General features: G+C 42.9%; 1 protein-coding gene across 1 annotated transcript in view; it reads right to left on the reverse strand.

Annotated features, from left to right (window-relative positions):
• Positions 1-26,436, reverse strand: part of ZFHX3 (zinc finger homeobox 3) — a 704,611-nt gene that overhangs the window by 305,488 nt on the left and 372,687 nt on the right. The window contains exon 4 of the mRNA XM_035024866.1: positions 13,171-13,250. The gene's annotated coding sequence lies outside the window, so the exon portion shown is untranslated. The remainder of the gene's footprint in view (positions 1-13,170; positions 13,251-26,436) is intronic.

The following is a 26,436-nucleotide window of genomic DNA, read 5'->3' on the forward strand; positions in this document are numbered from 1 at the left end:
TGGGGATAATAAGCCCATCTTACTGTGTTATACTATTTTTCACTTGTTTTTTTTTACATCATATTCTAGGTTCTAGACACTGTATTCTGTGATTTTATATGTATATGTGTGTGTATACACATATATAAGAGATCTATGAGCTACTTATCTATCTATCCATCCATGCATCTATCCATCTTTTTTTTTAAAGATTTTATTTATTTATTTGATAGAGAGAGATAGACAGTGAGAGCAGGAACACAAGCAGGGGGAGTGGGAGAGGGAGAAGCAGGCTTCCAGCTGAGCAGGGAGCCCGATGCGGGGCTCGATCCCAGGACCCTGGGATCATGACCTGAGCTGAAGGCAGACGCTTAACGACTGAGCCACCCAGGTGCCCTATCCATCTATTTTTAAATCTTCACAGCAACTCTAGGAGGTAGATATTACATTATATCCATTGTTAAAGATAAGGAAACTGAGGCTCAGAGAATTTAAAAACTTGCCCAGAGGTAACCCAGCTAGAATGGAAGATGGTGGGGGGGGGGGGGCTAGTTCAAATTATGACTGTAAAGTCTATTCTCTTTTCTATTAAACTCTTGTGCCTCCCTCTTACTGGTGGACTTCAAATGAAATAACACAGTTAAGATTTTCTTGAAATACAGCGCCTGGCACATAATGGTAGCCCAGCAATTGGCAGACTTCTTATGATTCCTTCATAAACATTTGTTAGCAGCTCTTAAAAGGCTCCTTACCCTTATGTCCAGCCTGCAGGGGATCTGGGTGCCTATGCAGGTGGGAGAGGAGGCCCTGGAGAGCAGAGCAGCCCAGAGCAGTCAGAACCTGCTATGTGCTGAGCACCTGTCACTCGGGTTCACATTCATTCTTCACAATGACCTTCAGGATGGTGACATGAGTTGTCCCATGTCCAAAGCTGGCATTTGAACCCAGGACTCAACTTTCAGCCACTACCCCATGCTGCCCTTTCCTTATGACCATAGGTGTAGGAGAGAAGGATGGTGACTGACTACCCTTGACCATAGTTGGAATTTACCCGGACTGACCTGTAGAGCCCATCCAGCCCTGTGGGGAGGAGGAAGAGTGCCCATCTCTTGTCAGTTGAATGACCATGAGACCCTATAGGATTAAGGGACCTTACACTAAATACCTCCTTACTTTGTGCCAGTTGTCATGCTGGGTATCTTCTTATGACTTCCCCATATCCTTCCCAAATGGATATTACTGACCCCATATGATTGATGAGAAAACTCAGCCTCCAAGAGGTTAACTGGTATCTAGTATTGGTCCCTGTTTTCTCTGTGCTCTTATGAGACCATTTCATGATTTTGCTGACTAACAGTCCTTCTAAGTACCTTAATTAGGGGGTCATCTTTGCTCTCTGCTTGTCAAATTCTAGTTACTTGACAAATGTATTCCATTTATTGATACATCAATGTATTGATGTGTGTGTGTGTGTGTGTGTGCACCATCTCTATGCTCAGGTTCCTTTCAACCAATATTTTGGTTACATGCTGAGGGGAGTATGCTCAGGCTATTTTGAGTTTCTGTACTGAACACTTAGCAACTTCAATAAACTTCATTCCTTTAGGTAGTAGACTTAATATTTTCAGTATGGTTTTAATTACCATCCTCCTCATGTTGAAGTCAAAACCAGGAAAAGGGAGAAAAAAAAAAATCTAACCTATGAGTGTTGCCAACTCTTTGTGAAAATGAAGGTCAGGATTCCAGAATGTAGAGGCTAGAGCTCTTTCTAAATTGTTTCTTCGGGCATGGGTACATAATGCTTAAATCACTTCGAATTTCACTGGGTTCTATTCTCTCAGCACAGGCTGTAAACATTTATCTTTGGGCTTTCCCAGAAATGTGTCTTATGGAAGGGATTAGCTGTTTGCGCATTTAAAGTTCCGAAGGTGAACTTCTCTAACCTAACCCACATAATTAAAGTGGAAAATTTCTGGTGGGGGGAAAAAAAACCATCAGGGAAAATACCATGTTTGGGAAGGGAGCTGTACTCTTAAGGTCTCAAGAGATGGCTCTGCATTTTCGGACACTTAATTATAACTCGTCTTGCTGGGCGCTCCCATGTTTCTGCCTGTTCTGTCTCATCTCTGTGTTAAGATGATAAGCAGCTTGAGGGTATGACATCGGAGTGGAGAAGGTGGTTGGTTTTGTGGTATGATTTTTATTTTATTTTTTAAAGATTTTATTTATTTATTTGAGAGAGAGAATGAGAGACAGAGAGCACGAGAGGGAAGAGGGCAGAGGGGGAAGCAGACCCCCCGCTGAGCAGGGAGCCCGATGTGGGACTCGATCCCAGGACCTCAGGATCATGACCTGAGCCGAAGGCAGTCGCTTAACCAACTGAGCCACCCAGGCGCCCCGTGGTATGATTTTTAAATACGACATTCATTAATTTTTTAATGTGAAGTGTATCAGTTAAAAATAACACATAACAAAAGAAAACAAAAGTCTTGTGGTTCTGATAAATCCTAATGGTATAAAACAAAACCCACATGTGGAGGCAGATTTGAAAATTCAAATGCTACAGATGAGTACAAAATGAAAATGAAAAACCCTGCTATCCTCACCTGAGCTCGGTCCTGCTCTACAAAAACCATCACTGTTAACATGTTCTTGTGATCTGTTCCTTCAATTTAAAAAACATATTCAGGGTGCCTGGGTGGCTCAGATGGTTAAGCGTCTGCCTTCGGCTCAGGTCATGATCTCAGGGTCCTGAGATCGAGTCCCGCATCGGGCTTCCTGCTCCTTGGGAGCCTGCTTCTCCCTCTGCCTCTCTCTCTCTGTCTCTCATGAATAAATAAATAAAACTCTTTAAAAAAAATTTAAAAAAAACCATATTCATAGTATAACTTTAGCAGGACCTAGAAAGCCCTCTTTCCTACTTATTGTCTATCTGTCCTCTTGGCTATAATGGCTGATATTCCACCATTGTAAACTCATTCCTTTCCATGTGAGTACTATATGCCCATGCTATTTGTTTTATTCAATGATATTCTTAGTTAAAAAAGTAAATGGCAGGAGGCAACGTTAAATGTTTGCGATCCCCCCCACCTCCCACAGCTGGAGCTCGTGCCTGAGCTAAGGGCTCGTCCTGGAGTTACACCACTTAGGCCAAATCCAGGCCTCTCTCTTGCTGCCTCTATTTAATCTCTTAGTTTCTTCCTCTGTCAGGTGGGGTAATCACAGTACTTGCTTCATGGAGTTGTCTTGAGAAATCAGGGAAAGAAGAGTACAGGAAAAGTACTGAGAACAATTCAATACCTAGCATTACATAGTAGGTCTTGAAAAGCCCTAGCTATTCTATATCATTAATGACTAAACAGGAATGATTTCTGAAACAATTGCCCTTTTGGAGTGCTTAATAAATGCCAGACATGGTCTGGAGTGCTTTACGTAGCTAGCTCTTATAATCGTCCATATAGCCACAAGAAGTAGGAACTAGTAATAATCCATTCTGCAGAGGGGGAAACCCCAACGCATAATGTAACTTGTCCAAGGTCGTGCAGCTAGGTCTCAAGGGTGAACTGGGCTTTGAGGGCACATCTGTCTTTCCACTGTGCCAGCTAAAGACCAGGGCAGTTTCGGGGGAGGTTTGGGGGGAGCACATAGAAGGACCCCTGGGCCTGGGGAGGCTATGGAAGTGTGAGCTGACACAATGGGAGGGCAGAGGGTGGGAGGGACACCTGGAGGAGAGGAAGAAGGCTGGTGAAGGGGAAAGAGGAAAAGCTTCTAAGGGGCTTTGCCTATAATGTGATTTTGCCTGGGGCCAGCACAAGATCTGATTTCCTCTGTGGTCTCCTATGTTGCCTGGAAGTTGCTGGAAGACACAGGATCCGAGTCCTAAAACCAGGTGTTCCAGTTTTACCACGCGTTCCCTGACCTCGCAACTCACATCACTTCCCCGGCAAATTTCCTTTTCTGTAAAATGGGGATCATAAATCCTGGCTCACCTAACTACCTTATGGGGCTATTGTGAGGCTCAAATGGGCCTGGGGACTTTTCAGTGTTTGGCTAACTGGAAAGAACTGCACAGAGATGCTAGATATTTTTACTGACTTGATGTGTACCTGGGAGTCAAAGAAGGGGATGCATTTGTTGTTAAACTTAAGATTTAGAGAGGACCCCAAAAATGTGCCCCCCATGGGGTAGACCTTATGGTACCAGGGATGCTGGTATTGTCTGTGTCCTATTAAAGAACAGTTAGGGAGACTGGGAGCCTTGCGGATGAGGAGCATCATCATTATCTAGGCTCAGTGATAACAGGTTTGAGGAACACATCATCATCAGTCCTCTCTGCATTGTACTCCCACTCCCAGCAATTTGGGGCAAGGTAGGGGGGACTGGTGATGATGTCCTGTCTGATGTGTCAAAATCTGTCCTGTCGTAGAGCCGGCTCAGCTTCAGGTCCACATATTGTGTGGAGATGCAAAGCGACAGATGACATCCTGGCCATTTCTTATGAATCTAGTATCCTGTGTCTCGGTTGTATTTCAGCCCAACTTTTAGCGAAGTGGATCGATGCTTGAAGCATATAATGTGACGTGATTCTTCAAGAGTTTGGTTAAGTGTGTCACAGTCACAGCCTCAGTTCAGGTTCAACCTTTTAAAAGTTTTATTATTGTATAAAATGATCCATCAGGAGGGGAGAGAGGGCAAACGCTCCACTTGGGCCATATCTCTCCCTTGTCTTTGTCAGCAAGGGTTCCTCTCCTGGTCAGTTCATCTGGACCGTGCTGGAGAGACGGGGTTCATCCAGACCCATGGTGGAGCAAAACGTGGACCAAGAAGGAGGCAACCAGGTACTCTGAGTGGAAGAGAGACTGCTCCAATGCACCAGCCTTGGTTTTACATAGGAAGAACATGGGGAGTTTTAAGATGCTGAGTCCTGCATCCCACCCACAGAGATTCTGATGTCATTGGCCTAGGGTGTGGGCTTGGCCTCCCCTGGGATTCTAATGTATAGCCACGGGTGAGAATTATTGGTCTAGTCAGGGAAGCGCTTGGTAAAACGTGTGTCCAATTTATTTTAGGCGTCTTTGTCCCCCAACTTCTGTTTTCTGTTTCACTGTCCCCAGGATCCTTTCTTACAACTCATCCTGCTAGAACCTGCTCCCAACATAATCCCCACAAAGTATTAGTTGATAAAGACTTAAGGGTTTAGCCCTTCCAGAAATACATACACTTTAATACAGGATTTTTAAGTTGAAAAGACCTGGAGGAATCTATCTATACAAGAATCTTGACCTTTATTGAAAAGGTGACTGAGATGCATTTGAGCTGATAGCTTTCCAGTCATCATCACTGTAGTAATGGTTAATACTTATTATGTGCATGGGGCGCCTGGGTGGCTCAGTTGGTTAAGCGACTGCCTTCGGCTCAGGTCACGATCCTGGAGTCCCGGGATCGAGTCCCGCATCGGGCTCCCTGCTCGGCGGGGAGTCTGCTTCTCCCTCTGACCCTCCCCCTTCTCATGTGCTCTCTCTCTCTCATTCTCTCTCTCTCAAATAAATAAAATCTTAAAAAAAATACTTATTATGTGCCAAACACTGTTCTAAGTATTCTCTCTCTCTCTTTCTCAATGTATATCCTCACTCACTGAATCCTCTGAACAGCCTTATGAGGTAGGTGTGCCTGCATGAAGAAAATGAGACACAAAAGCATTGAGTATTATCTCCAAGGCCTCACTGCCAAGAAATGGTAGAGCCAGGATTTAAACCCAGGAAATCTGACTCAAGATGCCATGATTTTAGCCACTCACCACTTAAATTGCCTCAGTGGTCCCCACCAAAGTCAGAATGGACCTTAAGGGTTAGCATTGTTTCTCCAACATAAGATGTTGGGGAGCTTCCCCATTATTTTTCTCTTTCAAAGCCCCCAAGGCAGTACCCTCTGTGGGAGACTGTTTTATTGGCCCTAATTATTGCCCTTCCCTATGAGAGGGTAATAAGTCTCTTGCCTCATCAACATCAGGCGTGGCCATGTGACTTGCTTTGGTCACTAATAAAATGAGAGGAGTAGTGATGTATGCTACTTTTGAGTAGGAGCTTTAAAAACCATCATGTGGCTTCTCTTCTCCCTTCTAGTACCAGATTATTTTGAAGCCAGGGAGGAGCCGCTCCTTTAGCGCTGGGCTCAGAATAAAGATGAACTAGAGGAGAGATACAACCAACCTATGCATGAAAAATACATCTTGGTTATAAGCCACTGAGATTTGAGGGTTATTTGTTACTGTCGCATTATTTAATAAAAACTGACTAATATAACCTCTGAATACTAATATTTCTAAGGTGAAATGTCAGGAATGCTATAAGGATAATACCTTTAAATAACTAATAAACTGTATTATAATTTATCCAAGAAATTTTGCAAATAGACTCAGAACAGCTTTCCACCTTCTACAAATCCTTTCTGTGTATCAATCCATCCCCATCTCAGAAGACTAAGAGATCATAAGAATTTGCCTAGCTCAGTATACCCAGAGTTCATTCGCCAGCCCAATACTTACAAAGATCATCGAAAGAAAGGATAAAGCAGATTAAAAGTTATTTTACATTTGAGGGCACTGGATAGAAGGAAGAGAAAAAAAATATATTTTCCTGTATAGATAAGAATTAGTACTAAGGCTTGATAAGACTCTCCCTTACCTGAGACAGGGGATGAAAGAACTCTTTAATATAAATTATCCATTCCATGCTTCAAAACCTGTTGCTATTTTTAGCTTCAAACTGCTTACTTCTAGCTCATACAATTTACAAATGTAGAGCCCATGAGCTAAACGTGGCATGTAGAAGGCTCTGATTTAATTCATACATTGTGTGAGTATTTGAATAAAATTGATGGTCAACATTCAAAATTTGAGATATTTCCAGGGGAAAAAAGCCTACATTTCCAGCTCCTCCTGCAAAAATGAAAGCTGTGGTTACACTGGGCCTGGGAACTTTCCTCTGGATTTGAGCAGCAGATGCCCATTATGCTGGGCATATTTTCCACAGTCCCCACTGCTCCCTATTGCCCACTTCACTTATTTATATTTTTTGCTTAGTCATTGCAGCTGTTCAGGTTTGCCACTCTGGGGATTCAACTTTTTTCCTTTTTTCTTTTTTTCCTCTTCCCTTCTCTTCTGCTCTCCTCTCTCTTTTCATTCTTATTTCTTCCACAGTAAGAAAGGAGATCTCTGGGAGTCTGTTTTGGGCCACTCTGAGAACACCACTCTCTGCCTTAATCTCAGAACTTTAAGTGACCTAAATTTGACAGTCACTCTGAGCCCTAAAGAGAGTCACTCTAAACTAAGACCATTCTGGGAGAGGAGGGAATAGATGCTTCCCTCTGGAAATCTTGACTATGCTTGTTCAACGGATTCTGTAATACTTACTGATTTGCATACTTACGTAGCTAGAAGGTCTTGGAGCATAAACCTCCCTCCCACTAGATAATTCTGTTGCTTAACAAACCATAACAGCTCTGATTACATGGAGAATACTAGCAGTAAATGGTTTGAAAATGACTTTACTGTTTTCTGTTATGGAAACTCACATGTAGAAACATTATGGAACTGTTTTGAAATTTCTTTAGCCTTCCAAATGTAAAATCACTAGACTTTGATATTTCAGTACTTTTACATTTAAAATAGAGTTAATGAGACCTGAATCTGCTTTATGGACACATACACTGGAGAAGGCCATCTAAAGCCATCCGGATGAAGTAGTCAGTGGGTAGGCATTTCCAAGCCTCCAGTATGTCCTTTTCTTTTTCTGCACCAAGTGTGTTGCTAGACTGACCTCTCATTGACTAAGACTTCACACAGGCTTGAGGATTATAAATCTCGGACTAGGACTATACAGATTGCAATATGGAGTGTGGGCGTGAAGACATACACTGGGGTTCCCGAACTTGGTAATAAAATCATTCTGAGAGTTCTCATGCCCGCGTTCAGCTAGCTGCAACCTTCTCCTGCTTGCCTTCTAAGGAGATTAGAGCCAGACATTTTATTTTGTTTCCGTTTTAGTTTATTTGAAGGTTTTATGATGTCTTAGTTGAGTTGCTTGTGAGATTTCCAAATAAACAGGCTGCTTTTAAAAATGGCAAGTTGTTTTTATTTATTTCTTTTAGGTGCCCGGTGACCTCTGGGTATATTAGGCAGCTTTAAATTATAATTAAAATAATAACCATGGTCCTAAAAAAATAATAGATGTTGAATTATACAAACTCCAAATTAGGATGTCCAAAAAATCTGTTTGAAGGAAACCAGAGTAAGCACGGAATTTAAAACGTTATCTTTGTGGTAATGTGACCAAAGGAAACTTCTTTTCAACAGCAGCCTTGTTATTATTTCTTGCTTTGTTTTACCTTCCTTGAGGCTACTCAAATTTTTATTTTTTATGTTTTCTGGACTTGGGGTGTGTGTGTGTGTGTGTGTGTGTGTGTCGGGGGGAGTAATTTTGTTCCTTAGTTGAACTTGTTATGACTTTATAGACAAGAAAAAATAATAAAACTTGCTTGTCATCTGAGCAAATCCCTGTATTTTAATGATTTCTTGAAAATTTCTCAAGTCCATGGACACAAGCAGTAAAAGCAGACATTGTGCTTCACTGGATGCCAAATCCTCACAGTGCTTTTGAGTCCCTCTAAGGCGTACACATCTGCATTCCTCCATCTGTCATCTTAGCTCATCTTCTTCTCCCAACCGTTCTTAAATTAAATGACTACATTTAATGGGAGATTTTCTCAGGAAAGCTTATGAGAATTTATCCAAAGACAAATTAAAACATTGCAATGTAATCACGCAACTCAACTCACTGCTTGGCTGGCCTCAGTGCTGACTCTAACCCAAAGGAGTTAATCAACCGTTGGGCCCCATATGGAGAAAAGCCACCAGAAAGAAAACCCAGTAAAGAGAAAATGGAATCCACTCTGTCAGAGTGTCTGCAGATGAAGAGTACTGCAGAGTGGGTTGTACGGTGTGCAATGGATCCAAAGGCCAGGGCAAGAAGAATAGTTGAAAAAAAAAACACAACACAAAACAATATAAGTTTCTAGAACCTCATGGCATGACACTTAATCTCAGGGATATGGAAATTCACCTCTGTCACGCTCATTTCCCCATGGATGAATGGATAAGGATCACTAGGATAGACAAGACTCTTCAGCTTGGCTGGCCCTTTGCCCTCCTATTCCCTCATTGCTCCATGTGAATCCTTCTTAACAGTGGTTGAAGGGGGCAGTTTCCTTAGCAATTCCAACTTGTGGGAATTTATCCTCAGGAGACAACTGGATAGATTCACTAAACATAGGGATGTTCATTAGAGTTTGTTTATAGTAACATTATTGCCCATCCATAGGGCATTAGTTAAGTAACTGATGGTACATCCAACAGTGGAATACAATGTAGTCATTGAAAAGGAACATGCAAATCTATAATTCAATGACATGGTATATTGTTTTGGATAGCATGTACAATATGATGCCAATAACATAAAATAAGATACATGTATGCACATGTGTACAGAAAAGATGTCTGATAGGAGGTGGTCCAAGTTAACAGTTTGCTTCTGGGTAGTGGAATTTGGGGTGGTTTTAATTTTCTTTATACTTTGATAAATTTCTTGTATTTTTTTTTTAAGATTTTATTTATTTATTTGACAGAGAGAGACAGAGTGAGAGAGGGAACACAAGCAGGGGGAGTGGGAGAGGGAGAAGCAGGATTCCCGCCGAGCAGGGAGCCCGATGCAGGGCTCGATCCCAGGACCCTGAGATCATGACCTGAGCCGAAGCCAGACGCTTAACGACTGAGCCACCCAGGCGCCCAAATTGCTTGTATTCTAAAGAGAGATTATATATTACCTCCATAATCAGAGAAAAGGCATAAAGCTAGGTCCACTTTTGAAAGAAAAAAGAAGGTAGCCTTGGCTAATGGTACGAGCATTTGTGCTATTCTACTAGAGTCTCCAAACCCAGAGAAGTCCCCAGGAACTGAATCCTGAGGAAGACGTTTGTCTGGGTCATGACTGGCATAGGGGTTGGTGGCCCTGGTGATGCTCCAAGTCTTTATTCCCAGGCTGCTACAGCCTAATTTGATAATCACTTCCACTGGAACTTTATGTTCCCCACCAAACACTCAAAGTGCTTCCTCAGATCAATGCTTTCAGTTTATCCTCCTATCATCTTTGCAAGGTAGAGGTGGGCAGGGAATACAAAGGTGCTAATTTGGGGACCTGAGGCACCAGTGGCTGTGGGATGTGAGGGAAACCAGGGCACTGCTGAGCCCAGCATGCTGGTCCTCACTCTATCCATTCAGTGCTTCTTCCCCTAAACTAGAGAGCACTTCACTTTTAGAAGTAAGAGGGTAAAGCTTTGAAAGAATCTTTTTAATAACTCAGAAATGGAACTGAAGCCTTCTGCATCTTTGTGGGATTCAAGAGTTGGATTATAATCTGCTACAATGACAGTGCCAGTTAGGAGAAATGTTTCTGGATCTCAGATGGCCCTCAGTGGTCATAATTCATCCTGATGCTGCTGGGCAATCTCCCTTTTGAAAGCCTGGAGGCTGAGAGAACAGTCTCAGTTCTACTATGAATGGCTGCAAACAAAAGCAAGGGTAACCTGCCTGGGTTTCAACTTTTCCTACGTAAAATGAATGGGGAGAGTGACACCAGCCTTACCTGCCCCGAGGCATCATTTGAAGGACGAAGTGATAAAAGAGAAATGAATGTCCTCATCTCTCTGACTTCTCTCTGATCTCAAGAAGAGTTGGCTGTCCCCACCCCATGCTATATTCTTGAAATATACTACCACTTAGGCTCTAAGACTTGATGTTCCTGTCTCCCCAGCGAGGTGGTGAAGAACAAAGTCAATTCAGCACCACCCAGGACCTAGCACCATGCTCAGCACTCAGGAGTTCTCAATAAATGTTCATTGACCGGGTGAGCGGTTCAAAAGTTTGGAGTGCTCCTCCAATGGCAAACAGTAGAATTCCCACTGGGAAACTGGTGGAGCCATCTTTGTAGGCTGTAACACACAACTTATTAGCCATTTTTTTAAAAACCTGGCACTTTCTGTCTAAGATTGTTGGTGTCCATGGGGTAATAATAAGTCACGACTGACACCTGAATGATGACTCTATACCAATTACCATGCTATGCCCTTGACATGAATTTTCTCCTATAATTCTATGAACCTCGCTTTGTGGTGGGGACCATTTTCAGCTTTCCAGGTAATGATGCTGAAGCTTAGTGGGTAGTGTGCCCAAGAACACAGAGAGAATAGGTCTGGAATACATCTCTAAGCCCATGTTCTTGACCACCTTTCCTTACTGTGTGCCTGGGGCCAATATGAACCAAAGAGCAGGTGGGTTTAGTACCTGCTCATTTTCATTCTAACCTGGGATTTGTACGGAATTAGCTTCGTCCAAATGTTCTTTCAACTAGCTTGTATTCAGCAGGTAAAATTGAACAAGGCTATAATGAAGGCTCAGATGGGCCGCGTTTCATCATCCTGCGTTCTGACAACATCTGCTCCCTTTTGGAGCTCCAGCTCAAATGTGGTCCTTCTTTTTGTTTCTTAAATGCCCCCATTTTCTTTTACTTCCCTCTCAGTTTCCTCTTAACCAGCTGAGTGACAGAAACTCAATGCTGACCACTTCATTAGCTGATGACCTTGTCCCTCTGCCCTTCTGCCCCACCTGCTCTCCTGGGCAGGTTGCCTTACGTCATAAGTTCTTGTTAAAGGTCAGGACCTTGTAACCATCAGCACTGGGCATGTTGTTTTAATATATATCTGGAGAAATCAGGCCTGTCGGATCACATTAGGCCCTACTTGTGGAGTGCACACCAATCCCTACGGTGGAGATGAACTGTTACCTTTGAAATACAATCATGGATAGTTACCAATGAGTACAGAGGGGGATTATATTCCATCAATGAGGCCCTTCTAATCTGTCTATCCCCTCATTGGTAGGGCTGCCCTTCTTCCTGTACAGAGAAAAATCCTCAGAAACACTGATCTTGGAAAGGAGAGAGGTCGGGGGATACAGCATGTTTCTAAAGCTAGATGTGTTAATGAGCACACGAGGGTCGGTGTGGTATATGATAAGTCAATGCTGCAGGAGCCCATGATAAATTGGCACATTGCTCCTGCTAGTCATTGGTGTGGTAATAAAATTATAAAGTGCGCAGCTACTGTTTGTTGAGTGATTACTCTGCGGCAGGCATAAGACTAAACATTTTGTATGCATTAGCCCATTTGTTCCTCATAATATCCCTGTGAGGTTGTTACTACCAGTAAACCCATTTTATGGATGGAAAAAATGAGGTTCATAAAAGTCCAGTGATTTGCCCAAGTTCACAATGCAAGCAAGTGAGGGAGTAGGGCTGATTCCAAAACTGCTTCCAACCACCAGGCCACCATGATTCCGCCATGATACTATTTGGTCTCTTCTTTGGAGTGGGATTTAGATGGTTTTCAAAAGAACCATACTGTAATTTCTCTCCTAGGGAGGGGCCACAAATATATTACTTGACCCAACAGATTTGTTTAAAAACAGATCCTGGGACTAAGCCAACCTTTCCTTTTCTTTTTTCTTCAGGATTGGTTTTAAACTCATTCCTACATCCCGTGGGAGTCTGGCTGGACAGATCCCTTGACAGCGGACAGAAATAGCTCTCCTAGCCTATTTTTAAGGGAAATGTGATGTTAGAAAATGAGGCAGGAATTGATACCAAGAGGAGAAAAGAACACACCAAACTTCCAAAGTGCTTACCCAAAAAATGCTTAGAGAAGGAGTGGGGATACTGACAGACGAATGTTGGCAAAGACAACCTAGAGTGGGTGGAACAGCTTCTCACCTGGCCAGCATATTTCTGTCATATTCCTTGTGTTTTGCCCACAGCAAGCTCAGCCAGGGAAGGTAAGTGCTGTTGTCCTGCAGCAAACCCTCTTTTCTGTGTGGAGAAACCAAGCCTGACAAAATGCACACAGAAATGCCCACTCGCCTGGAACCGCAAGGCACAATGCAGAGCTGTCTAGTAACAATGCAACTTCCTTCGAACTGTTTGGTTTTGTTTGGTGCCCTTGTCTGGCAGGTTAGTCTTTTTGACTGAGTTAACTCACCTGGTATAACATTTTCTTTCATTGAGAAACAAGAAGGCTGGAACTCACCTCTCTGATTCCGGCGAAGCTGGACACTGTCCAGTTGCGCTCAGCTAGACTTCTGGAGGCTGTAAATTATATCTTCTGAGCTAAGGAAGAGAAGAAAGAACAAAAACACTGTTGGGAAGACAGTCAGTGAACCTTTGTAGGCCAAGTGGTTAATGAGCAAGATGATGCTCCCATTCCTCTTCACTTATTTTTCTTGGGTAAGATTTATACCTAAGGGTGAAGGTTTATTAAAGTTGTCCCCACCTAGGCCAGCATCACAAGCGAACAACTTAGCTACCGGTATTCATCCATGTTGATGAGACTATAGATCCTTTAACTGCAAAAGCCGTCTTTGAAAATGGAACTCAGGGCAGCCAACCTCGAGATAGCATCTGATATTAATTAGAAACTATATAAGGCTCTGAGTTGAACTGAAGAAATATTGGTAGAGGGATCAGGACAAGAATGAGGAAAATCGAAAGTGAAATCCTGTGCTGATTAAAAGTGACTGTGGCCCCCACATTTCTCCCGGGCCTGTCCATCCCAGAAAAAGCATTCCGACGGTGCTACCTACTGAATACTCGCCTGGCTTCCCATTCCCTTTTCCCTGGGTAGCTGCGGTGCATTGGCTGCCGAGATGGAGCCCTGAACCTATCCATCAAGTCTAGGGAAGAGAGAGTTAGAAAAGCAAACATTATCCGGATCAATATCTTTACAAATCCAAAGGAAACCCCAGCTCCCGAAGGGTTAAGCCAGGGAAGGAAAAGCCATCAGGCTGTTTAGTGAGCTAATGTTTTTATTGATGGGGGAGGTCTGTAAGTCCCTAACAGGAAAAATGGGGAAAGTGGCAGGTTGTTTGGCTGGGAGAAAGGAGAAGGGAAGGAACATGATGTATTTCATACTCTCATTCCCCTGCATTCAAACCTCTGAAATCCACGTAATGCAGAAGACGTTCCGTAAACTTGAATAATATTCAACACAAGGTGTCTTCCTCGCTCTTGTCCCCTCCCAAAGTGGAATCCACATCTTCCCCTAACAATTTTGCTATAATGCACATCTCGGGCTAATGCCTGCACTGAAGAGCACATCTTAATTTAACAACTGTGTTATAAAGCACATCTCAAGCTAACATACCTAGGATAATCCATATTTCAACCTAACTACCCTGGCATAACACTTCAATCTAATTCCCCCACTGTAAAGTACATTGCAGTCTAACACCCTCATATAATGTACATCTCGGTCCATTATTTTGTATTTTGTAAGCCATATTTTGATATGTCTTTTCCATTAAGGAGCAGAACTGTCTGGAGACAATGACTACCTCTGCGCTGAAAGCTTCCATAGTTCTTACATCGTCCTTTGGTGACAGGCTGCTGATGGATACGCTTCTGAATGTTCACCTTTGCCATCTTGGGTTCAACTTCAGCTTGTTTCTGTACTTTGAGCCTTAAGCCTCCGGTTGGGACCAGGGGTGACCAGCGAGGCCTGCTTGGTCCTGATGGGCCTTCTCTCATGCTAACCAGCAGGGTGGGCCACCTCAAATGATGAGACTCTACCTCAGGAGAAGGGTGTCTGAGGTCAATGTCAGGGTCAGGGGTCAGGGTGTAGCTGCTGGCTAATAGAGTGTAAGCTAACACTGTTGTCAAATTGCTTGGCTAAATGACAATGCCTGCCTCCTGCAGATGACCTTACCCTGGGGGAGGGGGCTATTGGCTTTATTGGAAACCTGCCAGTCTCAGAGGTGATGGAAGTGGCTGATCACAGCTAAAGACTGTTTGATTGTTGATGGAGAGCCAGTTCTGTGGTGGGTCCCCAACTGAAAGGCCTGCAGAGCTACTTATTGATGGCTAAGTTTTCCACGTGTGATGGATTTCTTTTCTGCTTCACACGCAGCTGGGTTACAGTTAGTTGTGAAGACGGGCTGCCGTGGCTCATGGACCCAGAATTTTCTGGATCTGAGAGCCACCAGAGGCTCTGATGTCTTGACTTCCAGCACCAACCTCCTATTGCCAGGCGAATGGGGTTGATGGTTCTTAAAAGCAAACCGATCCAGAGTGAATTGAAAATAGATGCAAAGGGTCCTTCAATTCCAAGTCATTTTGGTGCCCTTGGAAGAAAATAAATGTATGTCCTGGAAGAGATTCTGTATTCCAACCATCAATATCTCAGCCTCAGAATTTCAACCTATCCCATGCAGAAGGAAGAAACTAAATTTCTTTATTTACTGGTGGCATATAACCAAGCTAATAGTACCAGTAAATATTTGAAGAAAAGGAGTTCACTGAAGATTTAGAATTCCAAACTTTCCTAGCACAGTATGAATTTAAGAGAGACAGGTACAAGAGGTAGAGAATAAAGTATAGAGATGAAAAATGATCTTTATGTAAGACGTATGGATTGTGGAGGATCACCACCTAATACACACCCACAACACAACCTAGTAAGATACACAATACATGACTAAAAGCATAATTGGGAGAACAGCTTACTGAAATTGCAAGGTTATCCTCTTCCCTTGTTAAGCCTTGGGAAAACTCATATAGAAATCCCTAACTTAATAGAGATGGTGAAACATCTGGGGGGCGGCAAAGTGAGGTCATGACGTGAACTTAACTGCTTTTTCCTAGGGAAGAATCGCCAGTGGCTGACTAATCAATGACCTTCCAGTCTGTTACAAGGCAAGACAAGCAATGTGGCTTTAAGCCATGTCAATATGGTGTGATGGTGAATAGGGAGGGAGACTGTGGCCTGACTCTAGTTTAGTTACTCTTTTCACCTCTGTAAGCCTCAGTTTCCTTTTTTGTTAAAGGGGGTCCTGCTGTTCACCACACACAATTTCAATGAAGATCAATTCACATGGAGAGCCATTAGTAGATTACCTGACACAAAGTCCACATTCAATACATGTTAATTTCCTTTCCCTTAAACTGTGGCAGGACTTTCTGACAGATAACAGGTGCTAATAAATATGGGGGTCTTGGACAGTGTACCTTCTCTTTGTGGGCAAGCAAGACAACCCCTATTCAGAAAGTTTGGGCAAACTCCACTTGACTATGGGGGATGGCCTAGACCCAAGGTCAGCAGACTATGGCTACTTTTATAAATGACGTGTCATTGGGGCACAGCCACATTCACTCACGTACATACTATCCATGGCTGCTTTTATAAGACAACAGTAGAGTTGGGTTGCCGTGACACAATGTGGCCTGCAAAGCCTAAAATATTTACTATCTGGCCCTTTACAGCAAATGTTTGCCTGCCTGAGATCTATACCAATGGAATACTCTTTCTCTCTTTTGTTTGAAAACAAAATGTTACGTGGAAATCCAATAACCAAAGCAGGTTCAACTCATCGCTGTTTGGCACAAATACTTCATGGTGGGTAGGACTGGCTTCTGAAGCAAATCCCATGCTTCCATGGAGCAGTGTGAAGACTATGGACTGGATAATCTCTGGGTATTTCTCTAAGGTCTTGGAAACTCGTGATCTCTTAAGAGATTGGGAAGTGGCACAGTGAATATACTTCCACTTGGTCAAACTTGGGCGCTTTTCATTTATTTATTTATTTATTTATTTATTTATTTATTTATTTATTTATTTATTTATTTTTACTACTAACTGCGTGATATTGGGAAGGTTACTTAACATCTTTGTGCCTCCATTATCCAATTTTAAAAATGAGGATGATATTCGCTACACAACTTGTTACACAGATGAAATGAGATGCTATATTTAAAGCACTTGAAACAGGACCTGGTTCATAGCTGGTGCTCAGCAAATGTTAATTCTAGTCGTCACTGGGGTTCTTAATATTCTGGGCCTTCATTTGTGCTGGAGATCATCTCCACACTGTTCTAAGTATCTCTAGAGACGTTTTCTGCGTATACATTAGCTCAGGTGGTCATTCACTCAACACGTCGTTTGTGTGCCGAAATAACCAGTAAATGAGCAGAAGTTTGTTCGGCGCCGGCTGCATGTCTAGCCTCCTGCTCAGTCACTTCCGGCAGTTTGCATTTGTGTTTATTGCCCCACATCTTACGCGGAGTTTCAGACTGACATCACTGCTCAAAACAACTTCCTACTGCTCCATCTCCGACGGCTCCACAATTAATTTCTCAACTAGCAGTTTGGTTTCAATGCCAACGAAGTAATTAGACCTTTAAGGTTCTTTCCTGGGATTTTATCCTGTCAGTGAATGTGAAGGAAACAATAATTATTATTTAATATTTATTGAGTGTCTTCATTGTGATATGTAGATTCACGGATGTAACCTGCCTTATTGTCGAAGATGACAGCGCAGTACAGTCAAGCGTGTCTCAGGAAGGTAGACGGACAGTTCTAGAGGTCCCAAACGGGAAGTCGGAGTTCCCCAGTCCTGCCGTTGGTCATGCTCCTCTACCAAATGGTACATGGGGGGAGTTGAGAGGATCCTACTTTGTTATCCCTAAGCACATCTTCTAAAGTTTGATTCCAAAATGGTACATTCCGAAGATGACATCCAGTGATTTCTTGTACCACACAGAGGGAGGTCTGTGGGGAGCTACATTTTCTATCATTGCCAAGAGAACAATGGAATGGACGCAATGGCCAATGCCACAGGATGAAGACTTGAGACACTCTGACTTTATCCTTCAGGTTGCCAAGGCCCAGGTGCAGAGCTGCCGACCGGAATGGCAGGTAGACGGTATCATCTACTGGCTGCTGAGGATGCCTTTCATGCAGCTGCGGGCTAATGTAGTCCAGTGACCACCCTTACCAGGTGAGTGACCTTCAGCTAGTTGCTTTATCAGACCGAGCCTCGGTTTCCCCATCAGCAAATGAAAATAACAACAGCTACCTCACAGGATTGTTTTCCAGATCAATAAATAATAGCTGACATAATTATAATTAATACTATTATTATAAAAGTAAAAAAATAGAGTGCGTAGTTCCTGTCTTGGGGTGGCTTATATAATAGCATCATATAAACATAAAAACACATGAAAGAAACTGGAAAAACATTTACACATCTATATCAAAACAATGCAAATTCAAATAGTAGTTAGGGGTGCCTGGCTGGCTCAGTTGGTAGAGCATATGACTCTTGATCTCAGGATTGTGAGTTCGAGCCCCATGGTGGGTGTGGAGCCTACTTAAAAAAATATTAGTGAAAAGCTAATGGTCTCAGAATGACTCATGGACACGATTTGCTCTCATAATTTGATGTAAATAGATTGTAAACCCCTGAATGGCAGAGGCAGTGTCCATTCATCTTTGTATCCCCAGCATTTTCTAGCAAAGAACCTTGCATATTTCAACACTCAATATGTATCTGATGAACTGAATGGAACTGGATTTCTTTGTACATTCAGTAGACTCCTACAAACGAAATCAAGGAACAATTAAAGGGGCACAGATGGGAGAAGCAAGGGCCACTCGATTCAGTCGAGTGCTGAAAGCAACATTATGAAAACAAAAACAGAACAGAAGCTCTCATATAGAATGGGCAAATAGAATGGAATATTATTTGGCAATAAAAAGGAATGAAGGAATGCTGTAATGGACAGACTAATTTTGAAAACATGCTAAGTGAAAGAAGTCAGTCACAAACACCCAAATACAGAATGATGCTTTTTATATGAAATGTCCACAACAAGGTTATTCAGAGACACAGGAAGTAGATGAGCAGTTGACTAGGGCTGAGGGGGTTTGGAGGGAAAGAGGAGTGGGAATGATTGCCAGCAGATGTGGGGTTTCTTTTTGGGGTGATGAAAATTTTTTAAAATGGAATGTGATGATGGTTGTCCAACCTTGTGAATATACCCCTATCCATGAAATTGCACAGTTTGGGTAAATTGCTTGGTATGTAAATTATATCTCAATAAAGCTGTTAAGAAATTTAAAAAAAGAATGGGCAAACATACTGAGATATCCTTGGAATACTGGAAATGTAGCTACATGCCCTAAAATTGTTCAACTCTGTGTTTTAGGATCTAAAAGCTTCCAGATAATGAAGTTTCCAGACTTTTCAATAAATGTATAAAGTAGGAAACCCATATTTTTATTCACAATGCATGTAAAGTTCAGATGCACTACATATACTCTTCTTTCTGTATAACATATAGATCAGCTTATGAAGGTACAATGTAAGAAATTATAAAATAATGTAAGAAATTATAAAACTCACCCACTTTTTCAGTATATACCTATTTTTTACAACAAAAACATTTTATAAAAAGAGAGGCATATACATCAATATGTATATCCTAATGGAATTATAAGTCATTTTAATTTTCTACTTTTTTGTATATCTGCATTTTCTAAAATTTGTACCATGAATTTACATGCCCTCGTATTGGACTTTCTGGAATTCCTCCTAATACCATGGACCCGTATTCTCTAGAACGGGAAGAGAACCAGCATTGGTGCACAAGATAGGCTGAAGGAGAATGCTAAAAGCCATGCTAAAATCAGCTCAGAGTCTCCTGAAGTAGTACAGGGCCCAGCAGGAATGGCACAGAGGTTTCCCAATGCTTTGGGACACACATTGTTTCAACGTGTGTCCCAAAGCAGAACCACTGCAGATGGCTCCTGAGGCATTGTGTTGAGAAGGGTACAAAGGCTGTCTCCTGGCTCAATGGAAAAGAACATTGGGACTGATAAGTGAGACCTGCCATGGCCATAGGAACAAGGAGTGATGGTGCCCACGCCACATTATCTTCCATCCCCAGAAAAGGGGCGCTTCTCAGAGTTAGCCTAGCCTCCTTCTGCACGTCACTAAGAAATCAAAAACATCATTGAGGTCTGTCTTAAGTGCTGAGATCTGACAAAGCAGCCTTGGAGGACTGATCAGAATTCCTTTAAATTCCTATGAAAAGATTCCAATCCCTATGTGCTCCTTGAGTCAAATCCGGGATAAATTCCCTCGAAAACACCGGCCACTCTGGGGGTCTACCCAAAGAAAGAGGAAGTTTCTATTTCCAGCATTGGACCAGTCAATAAACTGAAAAATGCAAGACTGGGAAGGATGGTGGAGGGGGCATTGGAACCTGTTTGTTCCTGAGCAGCCCTTCTGTGAGTGATGGATGCAGGCTGCTACCTCTGAGAGACAGCTTTCTCTCACGCCAACGGGAAGGTATTTTTAGTTTATCCTGGGCACCAAGTAACTGTTCATGTGTTCTGGGTGATGATGAATTCATTCAAACAAAAAGTCAAGACCCTGGATATCACTCAACTCCGGTCCAGTCATAACAGCTGACAAATATAAAATATAACCTACACCCTGTTAGACTTGCTTTTCCTTTTTCTTCAATATGCATATTCAAGAATCTCATTCTATTCCTGGCTGTCAGAGATGCTGACAGTTGTGGGGGGTTTCTAGCTTTATCAAGGGAGATTATTTTTTAACCCAAATTATTTTCCATTGTAAATGTTTAAATCCATATTAAGTCCAGATTAATGCAGGAAGCAGCTTCAAAGGATATCGACTGGGGGGGGGTTGGATAATAATAAATGAAATTGTTAAGGATGGGACCCATCTCAAGAAATATTTTCCAACTAGAAAAGAAAGTTGTTTGGATTTAAAAGATAGCTAAAGGAAATATGTTTCCCAGGGATTGCTGGCCCCTTTCACAAACACCCAAACTTTGTATACAAACCAGGGCCCAGAACACTTTTTTTTTTTCATGATTGGAATTAATAATGCAGATAAATCCTAAATAAATCAGGATTAGTGTTAACCGCATCTTGAGGTTTAGGATGCTATAGGAAAATGAAAAGAGGACAAAAAATGGGTTGCTTTAAAAAAAAGAAAAACCTGCCTGGGGTACTGGACAAGGTGAAGGGGGCTGAGGGAGGGGAGAAGGGGATTACAGAGAAGGGTGGACCGGCTGAGCTGAGTAATCAAAGACCTTCTAATCGCGGCAGCTCTGGAGATGTGTTCAAAGGCTCTTTCCCCGACCACAGGCTGTACAAGGTCACAAGTGAAATGTGTCATTCTGGAGGGGGAAGGGTGTCTGGGATTTTTGGATGGCATTGATATCAGGCTTTGTTAGGGGGAGGGCAACTGGATTGTCAGATTTTAGCATCTCCTCAGGATGCAGTTTCAACTTGCTGGTTGTTCAGGAGCGATCACTTCCCCACCCCGCCCCATCCTCCCCAGGCCCCTCCTGCCAAACCAGTGAAGCAAAGGAAACTTCCAGCCTGGATGTTCCTTCCAACCTGGGGAAACAATCACCACAACAGTTTCTCCCAGCGCTTTGAACTCAGGCATAGGAATCATTTTTGGACAAATAATTGCACCTTCAGATGAATTTTAACGATGCCATTTAGATTCTTTGGTGTCTCTGTGTTCCCAACCCATTTATTCCAGACTCTGCTCCCTCCTTTTCCTGGCATGAGCCCTAAAGACTGCAGATGTGGAAGACTGAGTCCCTTTCCTCTGGCCACCATTGCAGGCTTAATTTTTTATTTTTAACTTTTAATTTTTTAAAGTTTATTTATTTATTTATTTTTGGGATAACCTCTAGACCCAGCGTGGGCCCGAACCCACAGCCCTGAGATCAAGAGTCACATGCTCTTCCGACTGAGCCAGCCAGGTGCCCCTACATGCTTAATTTTTAGTAAATACCTCTTAATTCTTGGTAAAGAAAGAAGTGTTCTTAACCCCAAAGCACATGATTACAGAGATTTGAGCTGTCTACATGAAGCTAGGGTGGAGGCTATCCTTGCAAGAGTGTAAGGCTCCTCCCCACCTCTTGGCCCAAATTAACTCAGTAATGGCAGAGCTTTCTCACTTCCCCTTGGCAGGCTGAACTGCAGCCAGTTGGATTTGGGGTCCTTGTGACAGGACTCCCTGCTGTGCCCGCTTCTGCTGGCCTCTCTCTGGTAAATGCACAGATCCCACTTTTGTCCTAATCTTCAAGCAACCAGGCTGGTCTGAGGTTTTTCAGAATTTGGGGAGCTTGGAGAGATCACATCTCCCATCTGTTTCCTGTTCCGTTTTTCAACGTTTCCTCTTCTCTGGCCTGCAGACCACTGGACAGTCAGTGGCTCCCTGTCTGCGAAACAACGAGAAGAGTCTGTACTGACAATTTTATTATCCTCCTAGTCTGCCATTCGATCTCCCCGAAGACACACTAAAATGGAAAGAAATGAGCGATGTGAGGGTGGGTGGCTTTTTTTCTCAGCCGTCGATGGCATTCTTATGTCATCTCTGTGGCCATTTGCGGTGACTCTGCCCTAGATTGAGTACAGAAAAGGCAACGTACATTTTAGGGACTCCTGATAGTTACCATGGTAATCTGAGATTTTGGTAAACAGAAATACATTCTGGGCAAAGAACGTGAGTCAGATCTGAAATGCTTAACCTTCAGAAAACCTCATAATACTAAAGGTGGGTGAAGAATGGGGGAGCTGTGTGTACTGAAGTCCATTAAAAAAAAAAAAAGAGAAACTGAGAAGTAAGATTATGGAAATAAAGAAGCATGAATACAATTCCAGCATACAGTAGGATTTTTTTCAGTTGGTGTGTATACCCCCTTAAAAACCATTCAGGTTGTTCCAGAGCTGAAATAGCACACGTTTAAAGGTAAATAATCCTTAGAGCTTTAGGTTTTAGTGGTTAATAGAAAGGATGTTGTTCCTGCATGAAACTGGGAGCATCTCCAAGACACAAGGACTCTTGTTTCAAAGAGAAAGCTGAGTGGAAAGAAAGCCTTCCCCCGATCCCTCAACCTTCCACGTAAAGAGAATCACCCTGTGGTGACAAGATGCAGCCCACTTCAAAGGGATGCTAGCAATACAACAACATACACACACACTTTAGATGTATTTATACACACACACATTTATGGACATGAGTCCGTATACGTGTGTCCACACACGTATACGAAGCTTGTTTTTCTGGTTATGCGAAAGTCAGGTTTATGATAAGAACTATTTGATAGGTGGGTAGTTCCCATTTAAAGAAGCGATTTTGGGATTTGGGGTACTAAAAGAAAACTGGGGGTGGTTCTTTTTAAAAGATGATCATTAGAGACAATGGACTAGATTGCAAAGCACACTGAAATGGGTTTACAGAGAACTGCTACTGTGAACCCATCATTACTTCAAGAAGACAGTCCCCAGATAGGTAGGGCTGTCTCAAGGGACGCTTCTGCTTCTTAGCCCTGCATTCTCAGAGGCCACGTTTCTGAAGCTTGGCCAGAAGGGCCTGACTCTAAAGTCTAGCCTCGCACAGGAAGGAGGACAAGTCATGAGTGGGACCATTCAGAAGCCCCAAACGTGCTATGTGGCCCCCCTCACTACCCATCCAGTTTCCTTGCCTCACCCAACAGATGGTGCAGAGTAGCTCCAAGGTTGTTTGGGCTGACAGTGACCGTTAGATCCTGGGTTTTCCATGACGGTTCTTACTTAAAATGCCCTCTGCCATTGTCAAACCTTGCACTGGCTCAGCTCTCAGACATGGGCTTTTGTTCTGGAAACTACAGTCTCTTAGGCCAACTCAGACATTAAGGCTCATCACAGTTTTTATTTGGGGTTGATGATAAATGTGGAGAAACTGGCCTGGGGGATTTAGGGAAGTTTGGTAAAGAAATGGCCAGTCAACAAGAAAAATTTTATCAGGAAGAGATAACAATTACGCCATTTTCCTGCTCCCCCTTAAAAAAAGGAGTCGAATCACCATCTTTTAGCGGTAGTTCATGATTTCCAATTATACATAATTGAAAACGAGAAAGTTCTTAAAGTTTGAACACTGGTAATTAAATTTGAATTGGATGGGATATTTGTAATTTTAAATGCTTGAATTCTGAGAGGAAAAAACTGTGTAATGTTGTTGGCCAAATAACCCTAGTCATTAAGATTCCTATGGCATTATTTAGTGAGTTGGCTTTTTATAACACCATGAGGTTTGCTGTGGGACGTAGAGGAAGCCTCTGGCCTCACAAGGGGGAGAAGCGCCTTGGAGAAGAGCTCTGACTGAGAGAAGCAGCTCTTGAACAATTTCTACTGATAGTTGGCTTTAGCATGTCTGTACTCCTTAAGATCAAGGAACTGAGACAAGTTGAGGAAAACGAACAGAAACGACTGTTTTTGTGAGGCCAATGGAAACCATGTTCAGATCCAGGAAAAGAAAAATGAGACAGGAAAGGGAGGGTCACATTTTTGAAGGAAATCATGTGGTATTTCGGTAATCCTTTGCTGATGAAAAAAAAATTAACGGTGCATTAATTATGTCCTAAGAACGGGGCGTTGCTGGTCTGCATCTTCTGTCTTCCTGAGGCTGTGCCAGCCGCTGAAGCCCTACCGCTCTGGGGAAATGGAAACGTGGGCTTCTGTTCCTTGAGATGCTCCCAGACACACATGGCCCAGCGCCTCTGCCGTGGCCGACACCTGACCCATGCACAAGTGCAGGAGATAGGAGGCTATTTTACAAGACAAGTAATGACAACCACAGAGTTTAGGATCTTTATAGGGTTGCTAGTGTTCTGCCCATGCAGAGGAATGCAACTGGATAGGCCAAGAAAGATATCTTCCTCTCTCCTTCCTTTCTTCCTTCCTTTCTTCCCCCCTGCCTTCATTTCCTCCTTCTCTCCCTCCTTCCCTCCTTCCCTCCCTCCTTCCTTCCTTCTCTACCCTTGCCTTCCTCTCTCTCTCTCCTCCTCGTTAAAACTTTGTAAAAATCAGTCATATATATTTATGAATTTCTTTCACAGTAGTTCAAATATATACATTCAGACAAGGACAGCGTAAGCCCAATTTGACCCTTATCCTTCCAGATCCTTCAAGGAAGATAAGTAGACAGTTGCCACTTCCTTTGGAGGAGCAGGATCTATCAGACAAACATTGCTATGGCAGTAAAAATGGCCAGCCATTCCCCTTTTCTTTTTCTCTGTGCTCTTGGGCAGTGCCTTCCCAGACTGTGGTCTAGCTGTGTGACTTTCCTTGGCCAACGGGGCAACAGCAAACGAGGTTTCAGAAATGCTTGAGCACTGAGGCTGGTTCTCTTACCGCCCTCTGAAACCCTGAGGACACCATGGGAAGAAGCCCAGGTTAGTCTGTTGTGGGGTGAGAGAGTCACTTCAGCTGACCCTGAGCCCAGCACCAGGAGTCCAAGGCCACTCTTGCTTCTCCCTTGTAGTCAAACCAACTCAGCCTAGGTGCATTGTCCTGCCTACCCACAGAACTGTGAGAAATGATTTCCTGTTTTAAAGCAACTAAGTTTGGGGGTCATTTGTTACCTGGCAAAAGCTGACTAACAGACCATAACCAAGTGCCTTGTTATTTTTCTCCTTTAAACTTTATTATGAGGGACACAGTTCCTTAAACATAAGGCATTGTTTGGACTTATGATTATTAACTATTACACAATGAGAGCTCTCCCTCTCTGATTAAGAGTCTTACCAAGTTTTCCTGAGGAGTCATTGTGGTCATTTGCAAAGGCTGCTTCCCATGTGTTTGTGGACTGGTTTCCTAGGAAGCAATGGTGCCCCTCCCAGCTCTCAGGAGCAGGGTGCTAAGGATGAGAGCTCCAAGAAGGGCTTGGCAGATGTGGCTTTGCATGCCCTTCCCTCCCTCGCTTTCCAGGCATTGTTTTCTATCTCTGAGGCCGGTTAGACCCCTTCTTCCATCTTCACATCCTTTCTTCCTGCTTTTTTCATCTCACTCCCTAATTGCCTCTTTCAAGTTAGCTTCTCTCTCATTGTGAGGGTAAGAAAGAAACAATATCGGTATTGCTTTTCCCTTTTAAGTATAATAGGAATTCTGGCTGTTTGGGGGGGAAGGCTGTTTTGGGGGGGCTAATCCTAGACCTTCCAAATGGTTCTCTCATCTCTGGTCTTCTCTCGTTCTAGTCCCTTCTGGACTCTACTTCTGTTGTGCTATTGCTTCATTATTTATGTGTCATTTCATTACGAAAATGCTCACAGTAACTTATTATTGGATTAATTCTTTTATAGCACTGATCTCAGCTTGCCACTCTCCTGTTTGAAAGTGGGTCCCCACCCTTTACGGGTAAAATCCCAGTCCCTCGGCAAGGCATTTAGGGCCTTCCAGAATTTGACCTCATGCTGTTTTACCACTGGGCCTCTTCTCATTCCTTGCGTAAACATACTATAGCCAACTTTTCTGAGACAAATTTCCCTCATTGTCTGCATGAGATTCTTCCATTTACCTCTTTACAATCACAGTCACCTTTTCAGGTTAGGCCTAAGTAACCTCTCTCCTCCATGAAGTTCTCCAACCACCTGGGCCCATGGAGCTGCTGTGCTCTTTTGAATTCTTACACCCCTGAGGGTCTCAGTC

The sequence above is a fragment of the Mirounga leonina genome, unplaced genomic scaffold, assembly GCF_011800145.1.
Source record: "Mirounga leonina isolate KUSES-001 unplaced genomic scaffold, KU_Mleo_1.0 Mir_180, whole genome shotgun sequence".
Classification (NCBI taxonomy): Eukaryota; Metazoa; Chordata; class Mammalia; order Carnivora; family Phocidae; genus Mirounga; species Mirounga leonina.